This window comes from Ranitomeya imitator, chromosome 1, assembly GCF_032444005.1.
Source record: "Ranitomeya imitator isolate aRanImi1 chromosome 1, aRanImi1.pri, whole genome shotgun sequence".
NCBI classification, from domain to species: Eukaryota; Metazoa; Chordata; class Amphibia; order Anura; family Dendrobatidae; genus Ranitomeya; species Ranitomeya imitator.
In genome coordinates, this window is record NC_091282.1 from 361,525,668 (window position 1) to 361,543,172 (window position 17,505).

General features: G+C 44.2%; 1 protein-coding gene across 4 annotated transcripts in view; it reads left to right on the forward strand.

The window, feature by feature from the left end:
* The first annotated feature begins 15,831 nt into the window (after positions 1-15,831).
* LOC138672798 (immunoglobulin superfamily member 1-like) overlaps positions 15,832-17,505 on the forward strand; it is a 135,628-nt gene continuing 133,954 nt past the window's right edge. For all 4 annotated transcript variants that reach the window (XR_011319775.1, XR_011319776.1, XM_069761183.1 and 1 more), the window contains exon 1: positions 15,832-15,900. The gene's annotated coding sequence lies outside the window, so the exon portion shown is untranslated. The remainder of the gene's footprint in view (positions 15,901-17,505) is intronic.

Sequence of the window (17,505 nt, forward strand, 5' to 3'; positions counted from 1 at the left end):
TGAATATTTGAGCCCATGGATCCATTGTATGTCCGTTTTGCAAGCCGGCGAGAAAATCTCGCTGTACGAATGCCATACGGGTTACATACGGAGGTTTACATGCGCAAAATACGCTGCCACACCCTGCCTACAGATGACATATGGATCAGTATTTTGGGAATATTTCTGCATATTACGCATGTAAAATTCGGACCGTATTTCCCTACGCTGATTGTGACTCTGGCCTAATATTGAGAATCTGAGAGGGCAGTAGTACCTTTTTAAAGGGCATCTGTCACCCCAAAAATCGTTTATGAGCTGCGGCCACCAGCATCAGGGGCCTATCTACAGCATTCTGTAATGCTGTAGATAAGCCCCCAATGTAACCTGAAAGATGAGAAATAAAGGTTATATTATACTCACCCAGGGGAGGTCCCGGTCTGTTACGGGTCAGATGGGCGTTGCGGTCTGCTCCAGCTCCAGCTGTTTGCGGGAAGTCAGAAGTAACAGAAACACGCTATCAGGCCACGTTCACATGTTCAGTATGTTACCTCAGTATTTGAAAGCCAAAAACAGGAGAGTAACAATCAGAGGAAAAGTATAAAGAAACACGTCACCACTTCTGGATCTCTCACCCACTCCCGATTTGGCTTACAAATACTGAGGTAAAATTCTGACCAAATACTGAACGTGTGAATATGGCTTTAGGCTGGTTTTACACATCCTGATATTTCCAGTATCGGAAAAAATGGTACTGGAGATATCCGTGTCCGTGTGTGTAATACGTGTGGCAACTGTGTACCCGGACGCCTGCCGGGGAAGAAGCGCTACAGTAAGCACTGTTCCCTGGCCAAGGGCACACTTAAAATGAAGCAAGTTGATCACTTCACCTCAGGCAGCATTTAGACCCTGAAGAAGAGTAAAGATCGATGTTTCAAATATATTCCTATTTAAAAGTGTATGTATTTTCCATGTGCGTCAGGTTAGGCTAGTAAAGAGTAAACCAGATTTATTTGTACTGATTTTACTACGAGGGGGCGCCATTTTGCCGTTCGCCTGAGGCAGCAGAGAGGCTAGGTTCACCCCTGGCTAGTATGTCCGTCCCAGGAACGCCTAGGACCCACAGCAGGTGTGCTAAATTGCAAAAAAACTTTATGTATGCATAGAATCATAGAATGGTAGAGTTGGAAGGGACCTCCTGAGTCATCTGGTCCAACCCCCTGCTCAAAGCAGGATTCACTAAATCATCCCAGACAGATGTCGGTCCAGCCGCCTCTGTTTGATGACTTCCATTGAAGGAGAACTCACCACCTTTTGTGACAGCGTGTTCCACTCATTGATCACCCTCACTGTCAAAAGGTTTTTTCTAATATCTAATGTGTGTCTCCTCCCATTCAGTTTCATCCCATTGCTTCCAGTCTTTCCTTGTGAAAATGAGAATAAAAATGATCCTTCTACAATGTGACAGCCCTTGAGATATTTGTAGACAGCTATTAAGTCTCCTCTTAGTCTTCTTTTTTGCAAGCTAAACATTCCTGTAACATTCCTCATAGGAAATGGTTTGCAGACCAGTCACCATTCTGGTCGCTCTTCTCTGAACTTGCTCCAGTTTGTTAAAGCTGTTTAAAATGTGGTGCCCAAAACTGGACACAGTATTCCAAATGAGGTCTGACCAAAGGGGAGTAGAGGGCATGTGATCTAGACTTTATGCTTCTGTTGATACATCCCAGAATTGTATTTGCCTTTTTTTCTGCTGCATCACACTGTTGACTCATGTTCAGTTTGTGATCTATTAGTATAGCCAAGTCTTTTTCACATGTGCTGTTGCTTAGCCCTATTCCTCCCAGTCTGTATATGTTTTTTTCATTTTTATTGCCCAGATGTAGTACTTTGCATTTTTCCCTGTTAAAATACAGTTAGTTGCTGCCCACTGCTCCAGTTTATTTATATCTTTTTGAATCCTCTCTCTCTTCTCTAGTATTAGCTATCCCTCTTAGCTTTGTGTCATCAGCAAATTTAATCAGTTTACCCTTAATCTAAATCATTAATAAAGATGTTGAATAATACAAGGCCTAGGACAGAGCCCTGTGGTACCCCACTTGAGACATTCTTCCAACTGGATGTGCAGCCATTTACGACCACTCTATGGGTCAGATCACTAAGCCAGTTATGAATCCACCTAACAGTTGCCTAGTCCATTCCATACTTAGTCATTTTTTCAATAAGGATTGTGTGAGATACTTTGTCAAATGTTTTGCTGAAGTTAAGATACACTATATGTACAGCATTTCCCTGATCCACCCAGTCAGTGATTCTGTCATAGAAGGAAATTAAGTTAGTATGACATGACTTATTAGTTACAAACCCATGCTGACTCTGTTTAACCACTTCATTCTTATCCAGGTACTTACATACATGTTGTTTAATAATTTGTTCAAAGATCTTTCCTGGTATAGATGTCAGACTCACTGGCCTATAGTTCCCTTGGTCCACCTTCTCCCCCTTTTTGAAGATAGGAACAACATTTGTTCTTCTCCAGTCTTCTGGGACTTCTCCTGTTCTCCAAGAATTTTCAAAGATTATGGGGAGTGATTCAAAATTTTTTCTGCTATCTCCTTCAGTACTCTGGGGTGTAATTCATCTGGACCTGGAGACTTGAATTCATTTATGTTAGCTAAGTGTTTCCTCACTCTCTTTCTGTTTATAGATATCCTGGATTCTTCCATTCCCTTAATAGGACAGTAAAAATCAGTTGATGTTACATTTCCTTTCTGAGAGAAAACAGATGCAAAATAGGAATTAAAAAATTCGGCCTTCTCAACATCCTTTCTTACCATTTCATTATTTTCATCCCGTAAAAATCCTATAGCATCTTTGACTTTTCTTTTACTTTTGACAAATCCCCAAAATCCTTTGTTCTTGCTTTTGATGTCTCTTGCAAGCCTTTATTCATTGTCGGCTTCAGTTAATCTGAGATTCATGCCCTGCAGGTTCTGCAGAAAGCATTATATTCTTCTTTAGATATGCCTCCTTCTTTCCATTTGATAAACATTTCTTTCTTCCTTTTTAGGATGTGTTTAAGTTTTGTGTTCATCCATCCTGGTTTCCTTAAATGCTTCCTATTCTTCCCTCTTTTTGGAATTGTTAACGATTGTGCTTTGAGAATCTAATTTTTCAAGATTTCCCATCCTTCCTGGACATTTTTGTCCATTCTCTTTCGAAGTCCCTTAAAATCTGCCTTTCTGAAATCTAATCTTGATGTCTGAGTCTTCACAGTTCTTCCTCCTCTTGTTATCCAAAATTCTAAAATAGCATGGTCGCTTCTTCCTAGTGTCCCAGCCACTCTTAAGGTACCTTCACACATAACGATGTCGTTAACGATATCGTTGCTTTTTATGACGTAGCAAAGATATCGTTAAGGAAATCGTTCTGTGTGACAGCGACCAACCATCAGGCCCCTGCTGGGAGATCGTTGGTCGCTGAGGAAAGTCCAGAACTTTATTTCGTCGCTGGACTCCCTGCAGACATCGCTGGATCGGCGTGTGTGACACCGATCCAGCGATGTCTTCACTGGTAACCAGGGTAAACATCGGGTTACTAAGCGCAGGGCCGCGCTTAGTAACCCGATGTTTACCCTGGCTACCAGCGTAAAAGTTAAAAAAACAAACACTACATACTTACCTACCGCTGTCTGTCCCCGGCGCTGTGCTTCTCTGCACTCCTCCTGCACTTGCTGTGAGCGTCGGTCAGCCGGAAAGCAGAGCGGTGACGTCACCGCTCTGCTTTCCGGCCGCTGTGCTCACAGCCAGTGCAGGAGGAGTGCAGAGAAGCAGAGCGCCGGGGACAGACAGCGGTAGGTAAGTATGTAGTGTTTGTTTTTTTACGCTGGTAACCAGGGTAAACATCGGGTTACTAAGCGCGGCCCTGCGCTTAGTAACCCGATGTTTACCCTGGTTACCCGGGGACCTCGGGATCGTTGGTCGCTGGAGAGCTGTCTGTGTGACAGCTCTCCAGCGACCAAACAGCGACGCTGCAGCGATCAACATCGTTGTCGGTATCGCTGCAGCGTCGCTGAGTGTGAAGGTACCTTTACCTCCTCAACCATTTCCTCCCTGTTTTTAAGGATTAGATCCAAGGTAGCAGATCCCCTTATTTTCTCTCCTACCTTTTGGAAGATAAACTTGTCAGCAAGAGAGGATAAGAATTTGCTTGACCTGTTAGTTTTGCCTGAGATAGATTCCCAACAAATGTCCCAAAAGTGCAAATAGGTACTTTATAAAAATGTAAGTATGGAGATCAACCTAATTTGCTCACCTTGCCATCATAGCATATGTGTCAATATGTATCTGGTTACAAGTTAAAAAACTCAATAAATATAGTAAAAATACTATACAGTAATAAAGTAGGTAATTACCCAATTTACTGCTATGTAGTCCAGCAAAGTTTTTAGTTTCATCCACTTGAAAGAAGAGTCGAACTCAGCGGGTGTACAAAGGTCCTTTGCAAAATAAAAAAGCAAGTGGAGCTGCAATGTAGCGAACAGGCAGTGCCATCCAGTGGCGTGCCTGAGCACAAAAAAAACAGAGGAGCTAAATTCAGAGAGAGCCAAGTGGGTCAAGAGATGAATTGAGAGACAAAGGACCACACTTCAAGTACTATATAAAGGTTTAGTTAAAGGCAAAAAGTTCTATATCATTTGCTGAAGCCATTTGATGTAAGAATATTCAATTTAAAAATGCATTTGGATTCCTTCCTTGACATACATGCCATATAACTGCCTCACCTCCAATCCCTAACAATATTCTCCAGACCCAGGAACATAGCTCTCTTAAAAGAACAATGGTGTTTAACCCCTTAGTGACAGAGCCAATTTGGTACTTAATGACCGAGCCAATTTTTGCAATTCTGACCACTGTCACTTTATGAGGTTACAACTCTGGAACGCTTCAACAAATCCCGCTGATTCTCAGATTGTTTTTTCGTGACATATTGTACTTCATGTAAGTGGTAACATTTCTTCGATATTACTTGCGATTATTTATGAAAAAAATGGAAACATGGCGAAAATTTTTAAAATTTTGCAATTTTCAAACTTTGTATTTTTATGCCCGTAAATCAGAGAGATATGTCACGAAAAATAGTTAATAAATAACATTTCTCACATGTCTACTTTACATCAGCACAATTTTGGAAACAACACCTTTTTTTTGTTAGGGAGTTATAAGGGTTAAAAGTTGACCAGCAATTTCTCATTTTTACAACACCTTTTTTTTTTAGGGACCACATCACATTTGAAGTCATTATGAGGGGTCTATATGATAGAAAATACCGAAGTGTGACACCATTCTAAAACCTACACCCCTCAAGGTTCTCAAAACCACATTCAAGAAGTTTATTAACCCTTTACGTGCTTCACAGGAACTGAAACAATGTGGAAGGAAAAAATGAACATTTAACTTTTTTTTGCAAACATTTTAATTCAGAACCATTTTTTTTATTTTCACAAGTGTAAAAACAGAAATGTAACCATAAATTTTGTTATGCAATTTCTCCTGAATACGCCAATATCCCATATGTGGGGGTAAACTACTGTTTGGGCGCACCGCAGAACTTGGAAGTGAAGGAGTGCCGTTTTACTTTTTCAATGTAGAATTGTCTGGAATTGAGATCGGACGCCATGTCGCGTTTGGAGAGCCCCTGATGTGCCTAAACAGTGGAAACCCCCCACAAGTAACCCCATTTTGGAAACTAGACCCCCCATGGAACTTATCTAGATGTGTGGTGAGAACTTTGAATGCCCAAGTGCTTCACAGAAGTTTAGAATACAGAGTCGTGAAAATAAAAAATATTTATTTTTCCACAAAAAAGAGTTTTTAGCCCCCAAGTTTTTATTTTCACAAGGGTAACAAGAGAAATCGGACCCCAAAAGTTGTTGTCCAATTTGTCCTGAGTATGCTGGTACCCCATATGTGGGGGTAAATCACTGTTTGAGCGCACGGCAGAGCTCGGAAGGAAGGAGCACCGTTTTGGAATGCAGACTTTGATAGAATGGTCTGCGTGCCTTATGTTGCGTTTGCAGAGCCCCTGATGTACCTAAACAGTAGAAACCCTCCACAAGTGACCCCATTTTGGAAACTAGACCCCCGATAGAACTTATCTAGATGTGTGGTGAGAACTTTGAATGCCCAAGTGCTTCACAGAAGTTTAGAATGCAGAGTCGTGAAAATAACAAATATTTTTTGTTCCGCAAAAAAGATATTGTAGCCCCCAAGTTTTTATTTTCACAAGGGTAACAAGAGAAATCGGACCCCAAAAGTTGTTGTCCAATTTGTCCTGAGTATGCTGGTACCCCATATGTGGGGGTAAATCACTGTTTGAGCGCACGGCAGAGCTCGGAAGGAAGGAGCGCCGTTTTGGAATGCAGACTTTGATAGAATGGTCTGCGTGCCTTATGTTGCGTTTGCAGAGCCCCTGATGTACCTAAACAGTAGAAACCCTCCACAAGTGACCCCATTTTGGAAACTAGACCCCCCATAGAACTTATCTAGATGTGTGGTGAGAACTTTGAATGCCCAAGTGCTTCACAGAAGTTTAGAATGCAGAGTCGTGAAAATAACAAATATTTTTTGTTCCGCAAAAAAGAGTTTGTAGCCCCCAAGTTTTTATTTTCACAAGGGTAACAGGAGAAATTGGACCGCAATAGTTGTTGTCCAATTTATCCCCAGTACACTGATGTGCCATATGTGGGGGTAAACCACTGTTTGGGCGCACGGCAGAGCTCGGAAGGGAAGGAGCGCTGTTTTGGAATGCAGACTTAGATAGAATGGTCTGTGGGCGTTATGTTGCGTTTGCAGAGCCCCTGATGTACCTAAACAGTAGAAACCCTCCACAAGTGACCCCATTTTGGAAACTAGACCCCCCATAGAACTTATCTAGATGTGTGGTGAGAACTTTGAATGCCCAAGTGCTTCACAGAAGTTTAGAATGCAGAGTCGTGAAAATAAAAAAATATTTTTTTTTCCACAAAAAAGAGTTTGTAGCCCCCAAGTTTTTATTTTCACAAGGGTAACAGGAGAAATTGGACCCCAAAAGTTGTTGTCCAATTTATCCCGAGTACGCTGATGCCCCATATGTGGGGGTAAACCACTGTTTGGGCGCACGGCAGAGCTCGGAAGGGAAGGAGCGCTGTTTTGGAATGCAGACTTAGATAGAATGGTCTGTGGGCGTTATGTTGCGTTTGCAGAGCCCCTGATGTACCTAAACAGTAGTAACCCCCCACAAGTGACCCCATTTTGGAAACCAGACCCCCCAAGGAACTTATCTAGATGTGTGGTGAGAACTTTGAGTGCCCAAGTGCTTCACAGAAGTTTATAATGCAGAGTCGTGAAAATGAAAAAATATTTTTTTTCCACAAAAAAGATTTTGTAGCCCCCAAGTTTTAATTTTCACAAGGGTAACAGGAGAAATTGGACCACTAAAGTTGTTGTCCAATTTATCCCGAGTACGCTGATGCCCCATATGTGGGGGTAAACCACTGTTTGGGCACACGGCAGAGCTCGGAATGGAAGGAGCGCCGTTTTGGAATGCAGACTTAGATAGAATGGTCTGTGGGGGTTATGTTGCGTTTGCAGAGCCCCTGATGTACCTAAACAGTAGTAACCTCCCACAAGTGACCCCATTTTGGAAACTAGAACCCCAAGGAACTTATCTAGATGTGTGGTGAGAACTTTGAATGCCCAAGTGCTTCACAGAAGTTTAGAATGCAGAGTCGTGAAAATTAAAAAAAAAAAATTTTCCACAAAAAAGATTTTGTAGCCCCCAAGTTTTTATTTTCACAAGGGTAACAGGAGAAATTTGACCCCAAAAGTTGTTGTCCAATTTATCCCGAGTACGCTGATGCCCCATATGTGGGGCTAAACCACTGTTTGGGCGCACGGCAGAGCTCGGAATGGAAGGAGCGCCGTTTTGGAATGCAGACTTAGATAGAATGGTCTGTGGGGGTTATGTTGCGTTTGCAGAGCCCCTGATGTACCTAAACAGTAGTAACCCCCCACAAGTGACCCCATTTTGGAAAATAGACCCCCAAGGAATTTATCTAGATGTGTGGTGAGAACTTTGAATGCCCAAGTGCTTCACAGAAGTTTAGAATGCAGAGTCGTGAAAATAAAAAAAAAAATTTTTTCCACAAAAAAGATTTTGTAGCCCCCAAGTTTTTATTTTCACAAGGGTAACAGGAGAAATTTGACCCCAAAAGTTGTTGTCCAATTTATCCCGAGTACGCTGATGCCCCATATGTGGGGGTAACCCACTGTTTGGGCGCACGGCAGAGCTCAGAAGGGAGGGAGCACCATTTGATTTTTTGAGCGCAAAATTGGCTGTTGTGTTTGGAGACCCCCTGATGTACCTAAACAGTGGAAACCCCCAATTCTAGCTCCAACCCTAACCCTAATCCCAACCCGATCCATAATCCTAATCACTAACCCTAACGATAATCACAACCCTTACCCCAAAACAACCCTAATGTCAACCCTAACCATAACACTAATCAAAACCCTAAATCCAACACACCCCTAATCCTAATCTCAACCCTAACCTCAAACCTAACCCTAATCCCAATACACCCCTAATCACAACCCTAACCTTAACCCTAATCCCAAACCTAACCCTAATCCCAAGCGTAAACCTAATGCCAACCCTAACCCTAATACCAACCCTAATCCAAACCCTAACCCTAATCTCAACTCTAACCCTAACTTTAGCCCCAACCCTAGCCCTAACTTTAGCCCCAACCCTAACCCTAGCCCTAAGGCTACTTTCACAATTGCATCGTTTGCCATCTGTCACAATCCGTCGTTTTGGACAAAAAACGGATCCTGCAAATGTGCCCGCAGGATGCATTTTTTGCCCATAGACTTGTATTGCCGACGGATCGTGACGGATGGCCACACGTCGCGTCCGTCGTGCACTGGATCAGTTGCGTTTTGGCGGACCATCGGCACAAAAAACGTTCAATGTAACTTTTTTGTACAACGCGTCCGCCATTTCTGACCGTGCATGTGTAGCCATAACTCCGCCCCCTCCTCCCCAGGACATAGATTGGGCAGCGGATGCGTTGAAAAACTACATCCGCTGCCCACGTTGTGCACAATTTTCACAACGTGCATCGGTATGTCGGGCCGACGCATTGCGGCGACTGTTATGACCTGGTGGTCAGGACAATAATGGACCTGGTGGTTAAGAGCACACGGAATGACCTGATAGTTACTGATAATATAGGACGAGCTCTGGGACGTGGGAACTCTGCTGACCGCAATCCCTAATCCTATCAACCACACTAAAAATAGCCGTGGATTGCTCCTAACGCTCCCTATGCAACTCGGCACAGCCTAAGGAACTAGCTAGCCCTAAAGATAGAAAAATAAAGCCTACCTTGCCTCAGAGAAATTCCCCAAAGGAAAAGGCAGCCCCCCACATATAATGACTGTGAGTAAAGATGAAAATACAAACACAGAGATGAAATAGATTAAGCAAAGTGAGGCCCGACTTACTGAACAGACTGAGGATAGGAAAGGTAGCTTTGCGGTCAGCACAAAAACCTACAAAAAGACCACGCAGAGGGCGCAAAAAGACCCTCCGCACCGACTCACGGTGCGGAGGCGCTCCCTCTGCGTCCCAGTGCTTCCAGCAAGCAAGACAACAATCAAAATAGCAAGCTGGACAGAAAAATAGCAAACCAGAGAAAAACAAGCAGTCACTTAGCTTCTGCTGGGAAGACAGGTCATAAGAATGATCCAAGAGTGAACGAGACCAATACTGGAACATTGACAGGTGGCATGGAGCAAAGATCTAAGTGGAGTTAAATAGAGCAGCCAGCTAACGAATTAACCTCGTCACCTGTGGAAGGAAACTCAGAAACACCCACAGCCACCAGAAAAAGTCCATGGACAGAACCAGCCGAAGTACCATTCATGAATCATGACCACAGGAGGGAGCCCGACAACAGAATTCACAACAGGCGGCCCTGTACCGACGTAAGTGTGAAAGAAACCTAACCCTAAATTTAGCCCCAACCCTAACCCTAAATTTAGCCCCAACCCTAACCCTAAATTTAGACCCAAGCCTAACCCTAAATTTAGCCCCAACCCTAACCCTAAATTTAGCCCCAATCCTAACCCTGAATTTAGTCCCAACCCTAACCCTAAATTTAGCCCGAACCCTAACCCTAACCCTAGCACTAACCCTAGCCCTAACACTAGCCCTAACCCTAACCCTAGCCCTAACCCTAACCCTAATTTTAGCCCCAACTGCTCTTCTCCTGCCGGCCGGCAGATGGCAACAGATGGCGGGCGCACTGCGCAGGCGCCCACCATTTTCTTATGCAAAGAAGACGCCGGCGGCCAGGAGGAGCAGCAGGAGGACCCAGGGACACCGGTAAGTATAATAGGGTCCCCGAATCCCCCTATTTCTCTGTCCTCTGATGTGCGATCTCTGCTAAATCTATTTCATCTCTGTGTTTGTAATTTTCATCTTAACTCACAGTCATTATATGTGGGGGGCTGCCTGTTCCTTTGGGGAATTTCTCTGAGGCAAGGTAGGCTTTATTTTTCTATCTTTAGGGCTAGCTAGTTCCTTAGGCTGTGACGAGGCGCCTAGGGAGCGTCAGGAGCGCTCCACGGCTTTTCTAGTGTGTGTGATAGGTTTAGGGATTGTGGTCAGCAGAGTTCCCACGTCTCAGAGCTTGTCCTGTATTATTAGTAACTATCAGGTCATTCCGTGTGCTCTTAACCACCAGGTCCATTATTGTCCTCACCACCAGGTCATAACAGTACAGGTGGCCAAAAGTATTAATGCATCTCAATAGAGGGATAAGAGAAGTTCTGAGACCATTTTTTTTTCTTTGCAGTGTGTTTTGTCTCTCTTTTCCCCTTTACCTCTGGGTGGTTCAGGATACAGGTGTAGATATGGACATTCAAGGTCTGTCCTCTTGTATGGATAATCTCACGGCAAGGGTACAAAACATTCAAGATTTTGTGGTTCAGAATCCGATGTCAGAGCCTAGGATTCCAATTCCTGATTTGTTTTTTGGGGATAGATCTAAGTTTCTGAATTTCAAAAATAGTTGTAAATTGTTTCTTGCTTTGAAACCTCGCTCCTCAGGTGACCCTGTTCAACAAGTGAAAATCATTATTTCTTTGTTACGTGGTGACCCTCAAGACTGGGCATTTTCTCTTGCGCCAGGAGATCCGGCATTGCGCGATGTTGATGCGTTTTTTCTGGCGCTTGGATTGCTTTATGATGAACCAAATTCAGTGGATCAGGCAGAGAAAATCTTGCTGGCTCTGTGTCAGGGTCAGGATGAGGTAGAGATATATTGTCAGAAGTTTAGGAAGTGGTCTGTACTCACTCAGTGGAATGAATGTGCGCTGGCAGCAATTTTCAGAAAGGGTCTCTCTGAAGCCCTTAAGGATGTCATGGTGGGATTTCCCATGCCTGCTGGTCTGAATGAGTCTATGTCTTTGGCCATTCAGATCGATCGACGCTTGCATGAGCGTAAAGTTGTGCACCATTTGGCGGTATTATCTGAGCATAGACCTGAGCCTATGCAATGTGATAGGACTTTGACCAGAGCTGAACGGCAAGAACACAGACGTCGGAATGGGCTGTGTTTTTACTGTGGTGATTCCACTCATGCTATCTCCGATTGTCCTAAGCGCACCAAGCGTTTCGCTAGGTCTGCCACCATTGGTACGGTACAGTCAAAATTTCTTTTGTCCGTTACTCTGATTTGCTCTTTGTCATCCTATTCTGTTATGGCATTTGTGGATTCAGGCGCTGCCCTAAATTTGATGGACTTGGAGTTTGCTAGGCGCTGTGGTTTTTTCTTGGAGCCCTTGCAGTATCCTATTCCATTGAGAGGAATTGATGCTACGCCTTTGGCCAAGAATAAGCCCCAGTACTGGACCCAATTGACCATGTGCATGGCTCCTGCACATCAGGAGGATATTCGCTTTTTGGTGTTGCATAATCTGCATGATGTGGTCGTTTTGGGGTTGCCATGGCTACAGGTCCATAATCCAGTATTGGATTGGAAATCTATGTCTGTGTCCAGCTGCGGTTGTCAGGGGGTACATGGTGATGTTCCATTTTTGTCTATTTCGTCATCCACCCCTTCTGAAGTCCCGGAGTTTTTGTCGGATTACCGGGATGTATTTGATGAGCCCAAATCCAGTGCCCTACCTCCTCATAGGGATTGCGATTGTGCTATCAATTTGATTCCTGGTAGTAAGTTTCCTAAGGGCCGACTGTTCAATTTATCTGTGCCAGAACACGCCGCTATGCGGAGTTATATAAAGGAATCCTTGGAGAAGGGTCATATTCGCCCGCCGTCGTCACCATTGGGAGCAGGGTTCTTTTTTGTGGCCAAGAAGGATGGTTCTTTGAGACCTTGTATTGATTACCGCCTTCTTAATAAGATCACAGTCAAATTTCAGTACCCTTTGCCGCTGCTGTCTGATTTATTTGCTCGGATTAAGGGGGCTAGTTGGTTCACCAAGATAGATCTTCGTGGTGCGTATAATCTTGTGCGTATTAAACAGTGCGATGAATGGAAAACAGCATTTAATATGCCCGAGGGCCATTTGGAGTACCTGGTTATGCCATTCGGGCTTTCCAATGCTCCATCAGTATTTCAGTCCTTTATGCATGACATCTTCCGAGAGTACCTGGATAAATTCCTGATTGTATATTTGGATGATATTTTGGTCTTCTCAGATGATAGGGAGTCTCACGTGAAGCAGGTCAGAATGGTGTTCCAGGTCCTTCGTGCTAATTCTTTGTTTGTGAAGGGGTCTTAGTGTCTCTTTGGAGTTCAGAAGGTTTCATTTTTGGGTTTCATTTTTTCCCCTTCTACTATCGAGATGGACCCTGTTAAAGTCCAGGCTATTTATGATTGGACTCAGCCGACATCTGTGAAGAGTCTGCAAAAGTTCCTGGGCTTTGCTAATTTTTATCGTCGCTTCATCAGTAATTTTTCTAGTGTTGCTAAACCGTTGACTGATTTGACCAAGAAGGGTGCTGATGTGGTCAATTGGTCTTCTGCCGCTGTGGAAGCTTTTCAGGAGTTGAAGCGTCGTTTTTTTTCTGCCCCTGTGTTGTGCCAGCCAGATGTTTCGCTCCCGTTTCAGGTCGGGGTTGATGCTTCTGAGATTGGAGCAGGAGCTGTTTTGTCGCAAAGAAGTTCTGATGGCTCGGTGATGAAACCATGTGCCTTCTTTTCTAGAAAGTTTTCGCCTGCTGAGCGCAATTATGATGTTGGCAATCGAGAGTTGTTGGCCATGAAGTGGGCATTCGAGGAGTGGCGTCATTGGCTTGAAGGAGCCAAGCATCACGTGGTGGTCTTGACGGATCACAAGAATTTGACTTATCTCGAGTCTACCAAACGGTTGAATCCTAGACAGGCTCGTTGGTCGCTATTTTTCTCCCGTTTTGATTTTGTGGTTTCGTACCTTCCGGGCTCTAAGAATGTGAAGGCTGATGCCCTGTCAAGGAGTTTTGTGCCCGACTCTCCGGGTGTTCCTGAGCCGGCGGGTATTCTCAAAGAGGGAGTAATTGTGTCTGCCATCTCCCCTGATTTGCGGCGGGTGCTGCAAAACTTTCAGGCTGATAGACCTGACCGTTGCCCAGCGGAGAAACTGTTTGTCCCTGATAAATGGACTAGTAGAGTTATCTCTGAGGTTCATTGTTCGGTGTTGGCTGGTCATCCTGGAATCTTTGGTACCAGAGATTTGGTGGCTAGATCCTTTTGGTGGCCGTCTTTGTCGCGGGATGTGCGTTCTTTTGTGCAGTCCTGTGGGACTTGTGCTCGGGCTAAGCCCTGCTGTTCTCGTGCCAGTGGGTTGCTTTTACCCTTGCCGGTCCCGAAGAGGCCCTGGACGCATATTTCTATGGATTTTATCTCGGATCTCCCTGTCTCTCAAAAGATGTCGGTCATTTGGGTGGTTTGTGATCGCTTCTCTAACATGGTCCATTTGGTACCCTTGTCTAAATTGCCTTCCTCCTCTGATTTGGTGCCGTTGTTTTTCCAGCATGTGGTTCGTTTACATGGCATTCCGGAGAACATCGTTTCGGACAGAGGTTCCCAGTCTGTTTCGAGGTTTTGGCGATCCTTTTGTGCTAGGATGGGAATTCTAGTCCTGCTTTCTCCCTTCTGAGCATGCCCAAAGGAAGACCTCTCATTGGAGGTCATGGGTCACACGCTCAGGTCCTGAAGCAACTCCCATTGGTCCTCTAGGAAGGTCCTGAAGTTGCTGCAACTATAAAATGTTCCCATGGCCGCACGGCCATGCGCTAGTATCAGTCTTTGTTATGAGCTTTGTGCCAGTGTGGTCGTGTATGCTTGTTGTCAGGGCTCGGCTGAAATAAGCCACTAGAATACCGGCATCTCTGGTGAGGAGTTTGTTCGCATGTATTCAGGGCTGGCTGAAATAAGCCACTAGAATACCGGCACCTCCGGTGAGGAATTGTTTGTGTTCTTCTCTGACTGCATGACCACTGACTGCTATCAGCTCAGCAGTTAGCTGTGTACTCCTGTGAGCTTAACAGGACACAATGCTTTTCTGTCATGGTGACTCTGTGAAGTAACAGAGCTCGCTTATACCGCCATATAGTGCCATTTGCTAGCAGCAGGTTCTCCTCATGCACGGTGGACCCGGGCTGTGAAGGCACCAAAAATAACATCTATATTTTTCGCCAGCCCTAACACACACAACTGCCAAAGTTAAAATGGTGTATAATATTTTCCTGATCAGAACAATTTGCAGGATTAAGAGCAAAAAGAATATTAGCCCTGAGAAGGGGTTTTGATATCAGTTGCATGCTGCAGCATGAAGGACGTACGATTTATCCCATCTTGTCCTACATAATCCCTTCAGCACAATCTCTCCCTAAGTGCTGCTTACAGCAGTATTACTATTTATTATAATTAGCACTAAGAAGGGCTGTTGTTGTATTTCACAGTAATATAACAGTGGTTGAATCCCTGGCTAATATGCAGCTACAATTCTGTCCCTCTCTCATCAGCACCTCTCCCTATGCTGCCTGTGTACAGGGTACAGTGTGCGGAGCATGACCCCACGAGTCATAGATAGACCGGATGACACTATGCGGCCAGCCAATAAGGCTATGTGCACACGTTCAGGATTTCTTGCAGAAAATTCCTGAGAAAAACCTGAAATTTTCTGCAAGAAATCTGCATGCGTTTTTGCAGCATTTTTTATGTGTTTTTTCCGGATATTTCCCAATGCATTTTATAGTGGGAAATCCGCAAAAAAGCCGCAAAATTAAAGAACATGCTGCGTTTTTTACCGCGATGCGTTTTTTTCGCGGAAAAAAATGCATCATGTGCACAAAACATGCAGAATTCATTCAAAATGATGGGATGCATATTGTATGCTGTTTGTTTGCAGTTTTATAGCATTTTTATCACGAAAAAAACGCGAACAATCAGCAACGTGTACACACAGCCTTAGAGTAATGCGAATACCAAGATGGCTACAGCATTACAGTGACTGGCAGGCAATTCCCACATGTTCATTGGGTGAATAAAAAGCGGTAAACATGGGAGCTCCTGACTGAACATTCAAAAAATACTTGCCGACTAACGAGCGTCACGAGCACACTGATGATCGAGTGAGTAACGAGTAGTGAACAGCACGCTCCCTCATTACAAATCAGGATGCGTGAATTACGGTGGTAAAATTCCCTCTTTATTTTTTTCTTTATCAGCTCTGTATTTCACAACACATGTTGCATGACACTAGAAAAATAAGGAACTTTTGCCACCTCATATATTGCACAAATCTTTAAAACAGAACAGAACGTAGAAAAATACTGGAGAAACAAGAGACCACTAGAAGGGTTGCTGTAAGTACTCTTATGTTTATTTCAATGTAAAATTATTTATCTACATCTATTATATACTTTATCTAGGATCTGATCATAATTGTGTTTCAAGGCCACAACTGGTTAACACAATTGATAGTAACAACTTATGGTGTTGCAAATTATTGTTAGTTTAAAACTAGGGAGTTTTACTCATCTGTCCAAAGTTTTTAATTCCTCAGATCCTCAGAGAGAAAGGTCCGCTGAAAAGAGATTTTGCCGAATACAGTTTATTTGTAACTGATGTGATTATGGCATTATTTAGTAAGATATCCAGTCACAAGATATGGATGCACAAGATATTGATGTTATCAATATCAGATTAGTGGGGATGTGACACACTGCACACCTAGTGGTCAGCTATTATAAGCACCACTCAAAATGCTGATGTCCTCATGTGCCTCTTTCACACGTCCATTTTTTGTGTCAGTATGTTGGCTGTTTTGTAACCCCTTCCTGACATGCCCATACTAGTTCAGCTCTGCGGGAGGTGCGTTCCCGCAAACAGCAGTACTAGCATGGAGACCCCCGGCACCAAGATGGCCGCGTGGTCCTTCCGGGTGCAGCAGGGAAGGTGGTTTGTGAGGCATGCCTCCTTCTCTGCCTGTCAGATCCTGATCTGATATTTTGCAGTGCAGAGTGTCAGATCAGCGATCTGATATAATATAGTAATGTCCGATCCAGGGACGTTGTAAAAAAGTTTAAACATAAACATATTTTTCCAATAAATACATTTATTTATGTACCGTATATACTCGAGTATAAGCCGAGATTTTCAGCCCATTTTTTTGGGTTGAAAGTCACCCTCTCGATGCCAAGATGCCGAATGTGCTAAAGTGGTTACCAAGTGGCCAAAGTGGCTACCAAGTGGCCAAAGTGGCTACTGAGGTGCAGAATGTGCCAAAGTGGCTACCACATGGCCGAAGTGGCTACCGAGGTGCCGTGCCAAATGTGCCAAAGTGGCTACCAAGTGGCCAAAGTGACTACCGAGGGGCTGTGTGCACCAAAGTGGCTACCAAAGATTCCTGCATGCCAAAATGGCTACCAAGGGGCCAAAGTGCTAACAAGGGGCCCCGCACATCAAAGTGCCTACCAAGCGGCCAAAATGGCTACCCAGGGGCAGGGCCCTTCATGCCAGACTTGCTCCTGAGGTTCATTGGCACCAAAGTGGTTTCTGAGGGGCCCTGGGAACCAGACTGGCTCCTGAGGGGGCCCGCACAACAAATTGGGTCTTGGATTTCACATACTAAAGTGGCCCCTGAGAGGACTCGCATGCCAGACTGGCTCCTGAAAGGCTCCAACATCATAGTGGCTGTTGAGGGGCCACACCATGTCAAAGTGGCTTGTGAGGGGCTGCACTATGCAGTCGCTCTGGCTTTTACCAACCTAATATGATTCGCACCACAAGAATGTCCACAAAATATTTCCATGAAAATGCGATATGCGCTTTTGTCCATTTTTATTTTTCAGGGGTACAGCTGCAATTAAATGGTTGCTATCATTACTAAGGTCCCCATCACACTGAACGAACATCCGATTCATAACGTTTCAGCGATACCACACTGTGACGACGGCAATTACTGTGTG